The 13,510-nt window shown below is 41.0% G+C and overlaps 1 non-coding gene across 1 annotated transcript; it reads left to right on the forward strand.

The window, feature by feature from the left end:
• The first annotated feature begins 4,712 nt into the window (after positions 1-4,712).
• Positions 4,713-4,784, forward strand: TRNAC-GCA (transfer RNA cysteine (anticodon GCA)). The gene has a single exon. It is a non-coding gene; the product is annotated as a tRNA-Cys (tRNA).
• Positions 4,785-13,510: the final 8,726 nt, after the last annotated feature.

The following is a 13,510-nucleotide window of genomic DNA, read 5'->3' on the forward strand; positions in this document are numbered from 1 at the left end:
TGCAATAGACAAGATGGTATTTATCCTGAGATCTGTCTCTGCTCTCAGAGTCTGCTCTTCTATTCATATTCCAAAGCCAGCATTAGCAGATCCAGGAAGGGGCCTGTTGTTCTGCTTTTTTAAAGATTTCAAACTTCTACCTAAATCTTTCAGTTTTAAATCATTTTTCTATTATTCATTCTTCTGAAGTTTCTGAGGGATTGCCAATACTTGACTTTGCTTTGACAAAGCTATCCTTGGATATCAGATTAGATAAGACGATGAATTCGACTTAAGACGCCACATAAGTTAAAAGCCCAGGAGTTTTAGCAGAAAACTTTCTGAAACACAGTTAAATCTCAAAGCCTGCAAAGAATGGAGGGGGTTGGGTTACCTATAAAATAATCCAAATCATTAACGCTGTTGCTCGGATTATTGAAACCCTGCAACAGAAAGATTTTCTACATTTTTCCCCCCAATAAACCTACACAGCCAGCAAAAATCTCCTAGGTCATGAGAGAAAAACATTTTATTTAAAATGAAAAAGAACATCTAAGTTATGACCAGGGGTAAAATTTCCATACTTCATAGATTCTAAAATGTGTATTCCTCACCTGTTTTGCATCTCTAAAACTGGGTGCATGATCGCTGTTGGCCAGAGGTCAGTCACAGTGTAGCTGTCATTGTCTCTTCATGGGCATCAACATGTGTAGAATGGGTATCAATAGTTTGCAAGAAAATCATGGGGGCAATAATAGGTTTTCTTAAGCAAAGTATTCATCACCAAGACTCTTGGTGGTATAGAATATGCAAGCAGTGACATCCCAGTTGAAATGTTATTCAAAGCATCTTCAAGACATCAAAAGTGAAGATGTTTTAGAAATAGCCTAACAAATTTATTTCAACTGTATTTTCTATGTATGTGTAATAACGGTGTGTCTAAACAAGTTTAAAAGAAAAGTTTTAATAAGTAGAAAATGAAAAACTTTTAATAGGTAAAAAGAGTGCACCGTTTTAATTGGCACTAGTTTTCTTTAATGTGTTGATCACACATAAAAGAATGGTGTGACTTCAATCAGCACTGGCTTAGATTCGATGAAATAAGGATAAACAGATGACTCTAGAGGTAAAGAACCCGCCTGCCAATGCAGGAAATGGAAGAGATGTGAGTTTGATCCCTGGGTTGAAAAGATCCCCTGGCGGAGGACATGACAACCCACTTCAGTATTCCTGCCTGGGAAATTCCATGGACAGAGGAGCTGGGCAGGCTACAGTCCATGGGGTAGCAAAGAATGGGACATAACTGAAGTGACTTAGCACCCACACACACAGTATATAACACAATGCTTATGAACTCCGGTTTTGACACAGATAATCTGGGCACAAATTTTGAGCTTGACAAATAAATTACTTTTAGCTGATTTTCTCAAATTATTCATCTTTTAGAAGTTTCTATAGTGTTGGTGTTGGTTTCTATAGTGTGCGGTATTGGAGAAGACTCTTGAGAGTCCCTTGGACTGCAAGGAGATCAATCCTAAAGAAAATCAGTCCTGAATACTCATTGGAAGGACTGATGCTGAAGCTGAAACTCCAACACTTTGGCCATCTGATGCTAAGAACTGACTCATTTGAAAAGACCCTGATGCTGGGAAAGATTGAAGGCAGGAGAAGGGGACGACAGAGGAGGATGAGATGGTTGGATCGCATCACCGACTCAATGGACATGAGTTTGAGCAAGCTCCGGGTGTTGGTGATGGACAGGGAAGCCTGGCATACTACAGTCGGTGGGGTCACAAAGAGTCGAACACGACTGAGCGACTGAACTGAACTGATAGCTCATCTACAAAATACAGATGCTTATTCCATAATGAGGATGACTGAATGGGAAAATGCATATAAGACACTTAGCAGCAAGAACACAAGCATTTATTATGAGAGCAGGTTTTGATTTTTACCTACTTCACCACAGGCCTCACAGCATCCTGTCTTTTTTCCTTTTCCCTTGGAAACAGGAGTTTCTGAGAGAACTGTGGTTGGATTTCATTTTTTTTTTCTTTATCATTTCTGCAATACTACTTTAGTGACCAGAAAGGAGAAAAATTCACTAATAAAAATGGATTAAGTTAAGCATACATGAGCAGTGCAACCTTCTCTCATCACCCCGGGATATATATTTAGGGCCACAGAAGGTAAAATGAGGTCACTCAGAAGTGGGTGGAAGGGTAGTCATCTCATCATGGGATGAATAATAACCAATGAGAAGAAAGAACCAGGGAGAAGGCAAGCAGATAATTTCTCCTTCTTGTCACCATTTTCTGTGGTTCTTCCTTGAGCCCTTCTGGAAAACTCCAGAGTGACAAGCAAATTTACACACCAAAGGACTTCCTGTGTTACACCATGGCTCACTGAGAAGACGTGGCCCGTCCAGGAACCTATCTCCTCAGATGCTCTGCATCGTTTCATTTTGCCTTACCTTCACCACTGTGAGCTTGCAGCTTCCAAGTGAAACATCAGGACTTGATTCCTTGCCTTGCCTCTGCTTTCCAGAAGACTCAGCACATTCCCGTGACCCACATGTTGGTTATGCCGTAGAGTTCATGGGGAGCCTTGGAAATGGAGGTCTCAAGTGTCTCTGCTGCTGCTGTTGCTGCTGCTGAGTCGCTTCACTCATGTCCAACTCTGTGCAACCCCATAGATGGCAGCCCACCAGGCTCCTCTGTCTCTAGAACCAGGCAATGTGGTTTAGTCAAATACAGAGGCAAATGTGAAGACAGGTGTCCTAGATTCAAGCCTTGGCTCTTGTGCTTATTAACTGTGTGACCTTTAATCTCTCTCATCAGCCTAATGGACATGACATTACCTGCCCTCCTTATCTTGAAATGCCATCATCAGGATCAGACAAGATAAGGTTTGAGAAAGCAAAGTGTAAGCCATGAAATAGCATAGAAATATACTAATAATATAATAGTTATTGCTATGGAACAAGGATTTAATCTCACAATCTCTGTGGTTGCTTTCAGTCAAAACAAGATCACTGCTCAAAGTTTATAAAATTGTGCTAACTGCTGGTAGGTTATATGTGTTTTGGGGCTTTTATAGAAACAATACCCTATTAGAGGAGGGGTCACTAAACTATAATCAAATTCTGAGGGGTATTATCATTTTTATCTTTCATCTCATCCTTTTTCACTTCCATTTTAGTATATACTTTAGAAACAAAATTGAACATGTACATACGTATAACTAAATACATGTACACATTAAGTATGTTCAGGGTGAGTAGCTGAAAGTACTTACAACAAGCCTCTCAGATCAGCCATGTTACTACATATTCGTCTGAACTCATGTAAGATGCTACATTATTTGAATATATCATAGTATATAGACCAATTTTCCTTTATTACATTTGGCTGCCCCTAGTTTTATGGCCACAAACAATGATTCAGTAAACACTTACAACTTGCTTTCTTCCAGACACCTGACGACTTGGTAAAGCCTGATGATGGGCACTTACTCTGATCTTGTCCAGCTTTGAGTTCTGCATAGACCTAGTACTCAAAAGCCAGACCCAGACACAACTAGGCCATTGCTAAATTTTCCTTGGCTGACTGCAAATGTGCTTTATCTGCCTTGATGACAAATGGATTACACTGAAAAATTTCAAAGACTCCACTAATGTAGGAGTCTATAGACAGTAAAAATAATTTGAGGTGCCTCAGATTCCCCTACTCCTTACCTGCCCCTAGTTGTTCTGACATAGTCCAGGGCTCTCTCTCCCTGGTGCTGTGGAAGGTGACTCCACCTTTACTCTCCCACCCCAACTTGTGCTGGCTGGCCTCTAAAAACTCTAATTAGGCTGCAGCCTTTCCTGCCTTACGTATCTTTGATTTTATGGAGGATTCTGGAAGCTCTGTGAACCTGTACTCTGATTTGAATTATTAAAGCAGGTCAGTATGTATGCATTTAGAAGCAAGATTCTCTATTCAACCATCCTCTATATGAAAAGGAAAATTTTCAACCATCAGTTACCCACATGAATAGTCTTTTTATCCCCTCCCTTTTTTTCTTTCTTTGGCAATTTCTCCATTCTTTAGCTTTTCTCTTTTTCCTGTGCCCCCTTCTATCTTAATATAATGTACTGGGCTGTGAGCCAAGCAGCATTCTAAGGCCTGCGGGGACTGATTCACATCAGGTGTGTGCATGTTGCTTTTTATTTCTCCTTTCACTTGAGTGTTAAGTTGATTTGACCCAAATAATTTTTAACTCTAGTACCAAACGTGAAACACTGGTTTGACCCATGAAGCCAAGGGCTTATTTTGGTCACCGTTGGAACTCCACAGTTAAGAGTATAGCTGATGTCCAATAATATTTATTGAATGGATGAATGAATAAGCAACCACACACTGAGGTGGGAGATAGGTTTAATCCAGCAACTGGCCCATTCAGACTTAGTATAAGATAAGGAAGAGATTCCTCAACCATAAAACTTGGACAGTAAAGTAAAAGAGATTGGGGGACCATTGTTCACTATTCAGATCATAACTTTAAAGTTCTTCAGTGTCTAAAGAGATGGGTCTATTATTACCTACCATATTTACTCTAGAATTAAATTAAGAAAAGTCATCTGGAGATTTTGATTCAGAACAGTAGAGTCTGAGTCACATGTTCCCCTATGTGATGAGTCTTTAGACATGACACAAGTCTTTTGAGCTTCAGTTTATCTATAAAGGGCCTCCCCAGTGGCTCAGATGGTAAAGCATCTGCCCGCAATGCAGGAGATCTGGGTTCGATCCCCAGGTGGGGAAGATCCCGTGGAGAAGGAAATGGCAACCCACTGCAGTATACCTGCCTGGAAAATGCCATGGACGGAGGAGCCTTTTAGGCTACAGTCAATGGGATCGCAAAGAGTCATACACGACTGAGCAACTTCACTTACGTATAAAACAAACGGAAACAGCATCTCCCTTACAGGCTGGTTACGATGATGGAATGAAAGAATCATTGGAACACTGAGTAATGATAAGGCTTCAATAAATTTGAGTTCTTTTCTCCATTTTTCCTTCTTTTCCCTTGCCAAGATGATTCAGTTACTGAAACACTGAAAGGATTTCTTCAAAGGATGGTTTCATGGCACAGAAATAAATGACCATTATATGGCTAAGTTACGATATATCAGGGGCAGGGCATCTGGAATTAAGGAACAGCAATTTGAACATAGATCTTGGGGAAAGGTTCCTAAGAGCTGGATTATTTTGCTTATTAGTAAGAACTGTACATTTCTTCACATCATTAGCTTCATAAATCTATAATACTGTATACAGTATACATACACATACATATACAAATACATACATATATATTTTTTAAGAGCTTTCACAACTCTTGTAGGTTGAATTGTATCCCCTCCTCCAATAAGATGTTCAAATTCTAACCCCAGGTACTTGTGAATGTGACCTTATTTAGAAACAGGATCTTTGTAGGTATAATCAAGTAAAGATGAGATTGTATAGGATTGAGTGAGTGAGTGAGTTAAGTCGCTCAGTCGTGTCCGACTCTTTGCGACCCCATGGGCTACCAGGCTCCTCTGTCCATGGGATTCTCCAGGCAAGAATACTGGACTGGGTTACCATTTCCTTCTCCAGGGGATCTTCCCGACCCAGGGATCGAACCCGGGTCTCCCGCATTGGAGGCAGACGCTTTAACCTCTGAGCCACCAGGGAAGCCCTAGGGAGGACCATAAATTCAAGGAAACGTTTCCTTGTTGTTGTTCAGTCACTAAGTTGAGCCCGACACTTTGAGACTCCACAAAGTGTAGCATGCCAGGCTTCCCTGTCCTTCACTATCTCCCAGAGTTTGGAAAAATGATATCTCTGCTTTTTAATACACTGTCTAGTTTGTCATAGTTTTTCTTTCAAGGAGCAAGGTCTTTTAATTTTGTGGCTGCAATCACCATCAGCAGTAATTTTGGAGCCCAGGAAAATAAAGTCTGTCACTGTTTCCACTTTTTCCCCTTCTATTTGCCATGAAGTGATGGGACTGAATACCATGATCTTAGTTTTTTAAATGTTGAGTTTTAAGCCAGCTTGTTGACTCTTCTCTTTCACTTTCATCAAGAGGCTCTTTAGTTCCTCTTTGCTTTCTGTCATTAGAGTGCTATCATCTACATATTTGAGGTTGTTGCTATTTGTCCCAGCAATCTTGATTCCAGCTTATGATTTATCCAGCCTGGGATTTGCATGATGTACTCTGCATATAAGCTAAATAAACAGAGTGACGATATACAGCCCTGATGTACTCCTTTCCCAATTTTGAACCAGTCCATTGTTATGTGTCTGGTTCCTACTGTCGCTTCTTGACCTGCATACAGGTTTGTCAGGAGGCAGGTCGGGTGGTCTGGTATTCCCATCTCTTTCAGAATTTTCCACAGTTTCTTGTGATTCACACAATCAAAGGCTTTGGCATAGTAAATGAAGCAGAAGTAGATTTTCTTTTTTAATTATCTTGCTTTTTCTATGATCTGATGGATGCTGGCAATTTGATCTCTGGTTCCTCTGCCTTTTCTGAATCCAGTTTGTATATCTGGAAGTTCTTGGTTCATGCATTGTTGAAGCCTAGCTTGAAGGCTTTTGAGCACTACCTTGGTAACATGGGGCTTCCCTGGTGGCTCAGATGGTAAAGTGTCTGCCCACAGTGTGGGAGACCTGGGTTCAATCCCTGGGTCGGGAAGATCCCCTGGAGAAGGAAATGGCAACCCACTCCAGTATTCTTGCCTGAAGAATCCCATGGACAGAGGACCCTGGTAGGCTACAGTCCATGGGGTTGCAAAGAGTCAGACATGACTGAGTGGCTTCACTTTCACTTTCGGTAACATGGGGCTAGCACTTACACCACAGGACTAGGAGAAGATGACATCAGAGGTAGAGAGCTTGCCCGAGATACTGAACCTGACTGACTCAAAAAACCAAGATGGCAGAGTTGAAGGACACGTTCTCATCTTCTCCTGAGAGAACGCTAAAACACCGAAATCACAACTAGCTGTTGAACAACCATCAACAGGAGGATGGTTTCTTGTAAGGAGAGAAAAATTTGGCGGTATAGAGACACACAGAGAGAAGACAGCCAGGTAAACATGGAAAGAAACACCTGGAGCCACCAAAAGTTGGAAGAAGCAAGGAAGGATTCTAGCCTTTGAAGGGAGCATGTCTCCACTGGCTCCCTGATTGCAGACTTCCAGCTTAAAGAACTGTCTGAGAATAAATTTCTGTTGCTTTAAGTCACTCAGCTTTTTATAGCAGCCCTAGGCAACTAATAATAATAATAATACATTATTAATAATAATATAATAATATATAATGTAAAATATAATATATAACATAAAATATAATATATAATATAAAAATATAATATTATTATTAATAATAAAATAATAATATTAATAATAGGCTTCCCTATAGCTCAAATGGTAAAGAATCTTCCTGTGAGGCAGGAGACCAGGGTTCAATCCCTGGGTTGGGAAGTTCCTCTGGAGAAGGGAATGGCAATCCACTCCAGTATTCTTGCCTGGAGAATTCCATGGACAGAGAAGCCTGGCAGGCTACAGTCTGCGGGGTCGCAAAGAGTCGGACACAACTGACTGACTAACACACAGGCAACTAATACAATAGACTTCTTGCAGTTACACAATTTCACAAAATTTTAACACTATCTTGTACTGACTAAAAAGGCAAGTGAACTCATTAGACCAAATTCATGTTTGACAGTGCTACTTATTAATCTGTATGTCACCTTATGGCTTACTCATAAGGCTTTCTCAAACCTTATCTTGTCTGATCCTGATGATGGCATTTCAAGATAAGGAAGGCAGGTAATATCATTTCTATCAGGCTGATAACAGACATTAAAGGTCACACAGTGAACAAGAACGAGAGCCAAGGCTTGAATCTTGGACACCTGTCTCCACATCTGCTTCTGTATTTGACTAAACCACATTGCCTGGTTCTAGAAACACTTGAGACCTCCATTTTCAAGGCTCCTCAGGACCTCCACGGCATAACCAACATGAGGATCACGGAAATGTGCTGATTCCTCTGAAATGCAGAGGCAAGGCAAGGACTGAAGTCCTGGTGTTTCGCTTGGAAGGTGCAAGCTCACAGTGGTGAAGATAAGGCAGAAGGAAGCGATGCACAGCATCTGAGGGGTTAAGTTCCTGGACGGGCCACGTCTTCTTTGTGAGGCAAGGCGGTGTAACACAAGAGGTCCCTCAGAGAGTAAATCTGTTTGACACACTGGAGTTTTCCAGAAGGGCTTGAGGAAGAGCCACAGAAAATGGTGACAGGAAGGGGAAGTTATCCGCTTGCCTTCCCCTCTCTCTTGTTTCCCCCTTGGTCTCATGGCTTAAAATAAACTAGAAACTTACAAACTCTCCTTTAATCCTGGGGTTGATTTTGAGAAGAATATCAGAGGGGCTTCTCTTGTGATCTAATGGACAGTTTTTTCAAGTATATCCCTATAGGAAATAAAATGATGCATATTTTACAGAATGAAACTGTTATTTGCTTTGCATGTATGTGTATTTTTAAAATAAAACTGTAGAACTGAAAGATATAGAAAATCACAAACAATAATGTAATAACACGGAGCCACCTTGTTTGCTATGTATCTTTTCTTAAACATATAAAACATTACAGATAAACACGAAATACTTTGTGTTTCCCCATTTGTTTTTTTTTAAGACAATCCTTCGCCTAACTTCTGAGTGTATCTAATCCACTCTGAGTGTGGTAGAGGTGGTATCTAAAAAGGTGTGGTATCTAACCCATGTTTCATTATTTTCTACAATATTTAAAATATATTATTTTGTATATAAACATATATGTATATAGAAGGTACATATTACATACATATACTACACACCTGTGTGTATGGAATTTGTCTAGAAAGATACATAAGAAACCATTATCAGTCTGAGATTGGGAAAGTAGACAAGAGGGGAGATTTTATTTTTCTCTATCTTTCAGTCCTTAGAAAAAATTAGAACACATTACTTTTCTAATGAAAAAATACTAATAAACAGCAAGGTGTGCAGCAGAAGTTCTCCCAGTAGGGGCAGCAAAAAAAAAAAAAAAAAAGAAACCCTCCAGGACAGATGAGAAAAAGTGTGGTAGAGGTGGCTGGTGCAGCTTGGGGAATCAAGAGAATTTGAGTCCCGCTTCTGTCACTGAACATGAGACGTCCCTGGGCAAAGCAAGCTCCCTCACTTGGTAAGGAAGGCCCCCTCTGATCTGTCTTGCCTGCCTCTCCAATTCTTGCCCCATCTCCCACCATGCTTATCAACCCCTGCCCACTCCATGCTGTTTCTTCTCTTTGTGCCCATACTCACACCTCTCCTCCTGCCTGCTTGCCTTTCGCCACATCATTTGCCGGACTCACCCCAGGTGCCATGGCCCAGAAGCAGCTGGAAGACCCTCCTCTCTTGGCCCTGCTCACCTGCTTCACTCTGCTCCTTCCAGAGGCATTACCTGTGTATTACCTGCTCTCCCACTGAACTCTCAGCTCCTGGAAGGCAGCAGCCATGGATGGTTGATTTCTGAGCCTGGCCTAGGGTACACTTTGGTGGAAGCACTTTTTAACTAAATATTTAACCGTGTCCTAGTCACCTTCTCTATAAAGCGAGAAAGCTGCATTTGTTTAGCTCAATTCAGCAAATGTATACCAACATCTTCCCTAACCTAGGCACCTTGCTTGGATCTGTAAAGAACAGAAAAATGGATGTAGCCCTCTAGTGGGAAAGATGAGCGAAGATTCCTCAAAGTCCAGTCTTCTACAATCAGAATTTAAAAGGTATGTGTTCAGTGTTTGGCTGTGTCCTGATTGCTAAATGATCCTGGGAGTATCATTTTACCACGTGGGGATGGGTGGGAAACACTGAATGAGGGAGCCTGACCTCTTGAAGGCATGGAGGAGGGGTATGCTACTTTTCCTGATATTACAATGTACTATTACAAGGTTTACTGCTCTCTAATCATGCAATCTACATAATTTATCCTTTTAAAATGAGCCATAATCCCTCAAGAGTGCTTTCCTATTGATATCAAATGTAAGAGGGTATTTTTAAGGACAGGGCAGCATCATTGCTATACATTAACCTACACAAAATCAATCCATTTCCAAGTTAAGCACAGCCCTAAAAAATCACTAATGGAGCTCCGTGTAGTTTGTTCATGCGATGTGCAGTCAGGAATCATGCATAATGTAACAGTGCAAATGCTAAAAGCAGCTCCCACAAACTAATTTAATCTTGGTTTAATGGACATTGGGAACTGATCTTCAAAAGAGCCTGCCAATGAGATTCTTGGGGGCCTCCCAGCAGCCTGAAAGCAAGCGCCAATATTAGCTTTCGGTTAGTTCCCCCTTTCACCTAGTGCATATTAAAGGCAATCCAATATTATCATTAAAATTATGAATAAGTTGTGTCAACTTGCATGGTCTATGTAATATAGATATCTCCCTGCATTTGCATAGATCTCTGGGATTGAAATTTTGCTCCTTGTGCCTTTTAGACCATGGGCTTCTACATCAGTCAAGGAAATCTTTTATACTCCAGAAGATCAGAAAGCTCCACAGTATCCACAGCCCCCAGGCCATGCCAGAGAGACGGTGTATGAACAAAGATCCAGGATGTGAAGCCTGCACACAATCAAAGGGATCAGAACCACACTGCTGTAGCTTGTTTCTAAGGGACTCCCAAAGCCCCCAAACAGGCACCTCCTACCTGACCTGATCAGAGAAGAGCACTCCCCCATGCAAACATGAGTGTGCATTCACACACACACACATACTCACTGGTGTGAATCGAGCTTCTATCAGATGACCTAACATCAAATCTAGCTAAGTAGATAGTATGTAGAATATCCCAATTTAGGGGACCTTGGAGTGTTGTAAGTTCAAGCCATGTATTTTGTTTCAAATGAATGTCACTAATTGGCTTCAGACTTTTAGAGCTGAACTGTGAAGTGAGCATAGAGAACACAGCTTCCGTAGGCAGACAGAATATACAATGTGTGGGTAAGAGTGGCTGCAGAGGGTGAGACTTGGAAATGGCAGGAAGAGATGGAGGGGAGGGTTGAGGAGTTGACGTTGCACGTCCAGGGCAAGTGGATGAAATAAGAAATGGAGGTTAAACAATGTTATTGAGAGTTAGAGAGGCAATTAATAGAGAGTAATCATTTCAAACATGAGGAGGAGGATAAAAAGGGGAGAGGTCGATATGGGCGAGCTAATCCTCATCTTCCATATTGAGGAGTTAATAGATATTGACTGAGTAATAAATCAAGAAATGGAATTCTGGAAACAGCCACCAAAAGAACAAAAACTAGAAAAGTAAATAGACTTTGTCTCTATATGATAGGACCAGAGACAGTCAAGGGTGCTTTTCTTGTGTTTCTGTATTATTTAGCTTGTTACAATGCGTAACTATAATTTGACTTGAAAAATGATAAGTAGGTGCTTGTGGGAAGCTGAGCTGGGGATAGTGAGGGGAGGAAAAAGGCAACAAGGTTTTTCCTTAAAAGCAGCTGGACTATTTGTGTAAAACCATGAGTATGTGTCCTGTGACACATTATTTCTTCTAAGGACAACTGAAAGAATTTTGAAAAATTATATGATAAACTGTTAACAGTGAATATCTGTAGAGCAATAGTGTCCAACAGAGTTTCTATGATAATAGAAATGAGCTATTTCTGCACTGTTCAATACAGTAGCCACAGGCCACCTGTGACTGCTGTGCTATGCTTAGTCGCTCAGTTGTGTCCGACTCTTTGCGACCCCATCCAGGGACTGTAGCCCGCCAGGCTCCTCTGTCCATGGTGATTCTCCAGGCAAGAATACTGGAGTGGGTTGCCATGACCTCCTCCAAGTGATCTTCCCAACCCAGGAATCGAACCCAGGTCTCCTGCACAGTAGGTGGATTCTTTACCATGTGAACCACCAGGGAAACCAAGAGTACTAGAGTGGGTAACCTATCCCCTCTCCAGGAACTCGTCCTGATCCAGGAACTGATCTAGGGTCTACTGCACTGCAGGTGGATTCTTTACCAGCTGAGCTACCAGGGAAGCCCCCCCCTGTGACCACTAAACACTTGAAATGTAGCTAGTGCAACTGAGGAATCAGATTTTTAATTTTAGCTGATTTTAATTAATTTAAATTTACAATATCAACACATAACTGGTGGATACCATATTGGATAGTACAGCCAGAGAATCATACGGAGGTGTGAAAGACTTTCTTTTCATCACACTCTACATTTCCATGCTGTTTTCAGTTCTTGTAATATGAATATGATACTTGCATTAATTTAAAAACCTTTAAACTTTCTAATTTGAAAAACAAAGAAAAAGAAAGAAAAAGGAAACAATCACAAAGTAATGAGAGTAAGAATTCTACAAAATGGATTAAAACATTTTAAGAGTAGAGTCTCCTGTCCTATACAGTATGTCCTTGTTGTTTGTCTGTCTTACTTTATTCAGTATCCTGTGATAAACTATATGAGAAAAAAATCTAAAAAAAGAATGAATATATGTATATGTATGAATTAATTACCTTGCTATACACCTGAAACTAACACAACATTGTAAATCAACTATACTCCAATAAAATGTTAAAAATTAAAACATATAGCAAAGGAATTCTGCGCAATGTTATGGGGCACACAGGATGGGAAGAGAGTTTGACAGAGAATGGATACATGTGTATGTATGGCTGAGTCCCTTTGCTGTCCACCTGAAACTATCACAAAACTCTTAACTGGCTACATGCCAACACAAAATAAAAAGAAATTAATTCAGAAAAATAAGTAAAATAAAACATTTTAATAAAAATAACTAGATAGGTGAGTAAATAGTTGTTCTCTGAGATGCCTTCAATCTCTGAACTTTTACATGCATCTCCAGAGCAAACATCCTTGCTTCACCTCCTCATACCACAGGCACTTCGGCTACAATTCTCTACATTCTGCCTAAGGTAATCACTGCTCTATGTTCTGCTTGCCATCTTTTAAATATGTCCTGACACCTCTCATCTGTGACCTCTCCTCTCTGTCTGTACTGGCATTGATCCAGGCATACACATAGGTAGATAATTTTTATTCCCTTATGATCATGTGAATGGGGAGTCAGGATGGCGGATCGGCCTAAGGCACTGCCTTCAGGTCACAGGCTCCCCTGGAGGTGTGTGTTCAAATCCCACTTCTTCGGCGGCTCCAACAGTAAAGAACCTGCCTGCCATGCGACAGACTCGGGTTCGATCGCTGGATTGGGAAGATCCCCTGGAGAAAGCAGTGGCTACCCACTCCAGCATTCTTGCCTAGACAATTCCATGGACAGAGGAGCCTGGTGGGCTACAGTCCATGGGGTCGCAAAGAGTCAGCCACGACTGAGTGACTAACAAGCAAGCAACCATGCGGATGAGAGTGTAAATATACATGCACTCTGTCTGCCATATTTACTCCAACCCAAAGGGAAAAAATAGCCAAGAA

This window comes from Ovis canadensis, chromosome 14, assembly GCF_042477335.2.
Source record: "Ovis canadensis isolate MfBH-ARS-UI-01 breed Bighorn chromosome 14, ARS-UI_OviCan_v2, whole genome shotgun sequence".
Lineage (NCBI taxonomy): Eukaryota > Metazoa > Chordata > Mammalia > Artiodactyla > Bovidae > Ovis > Ovis canadensis.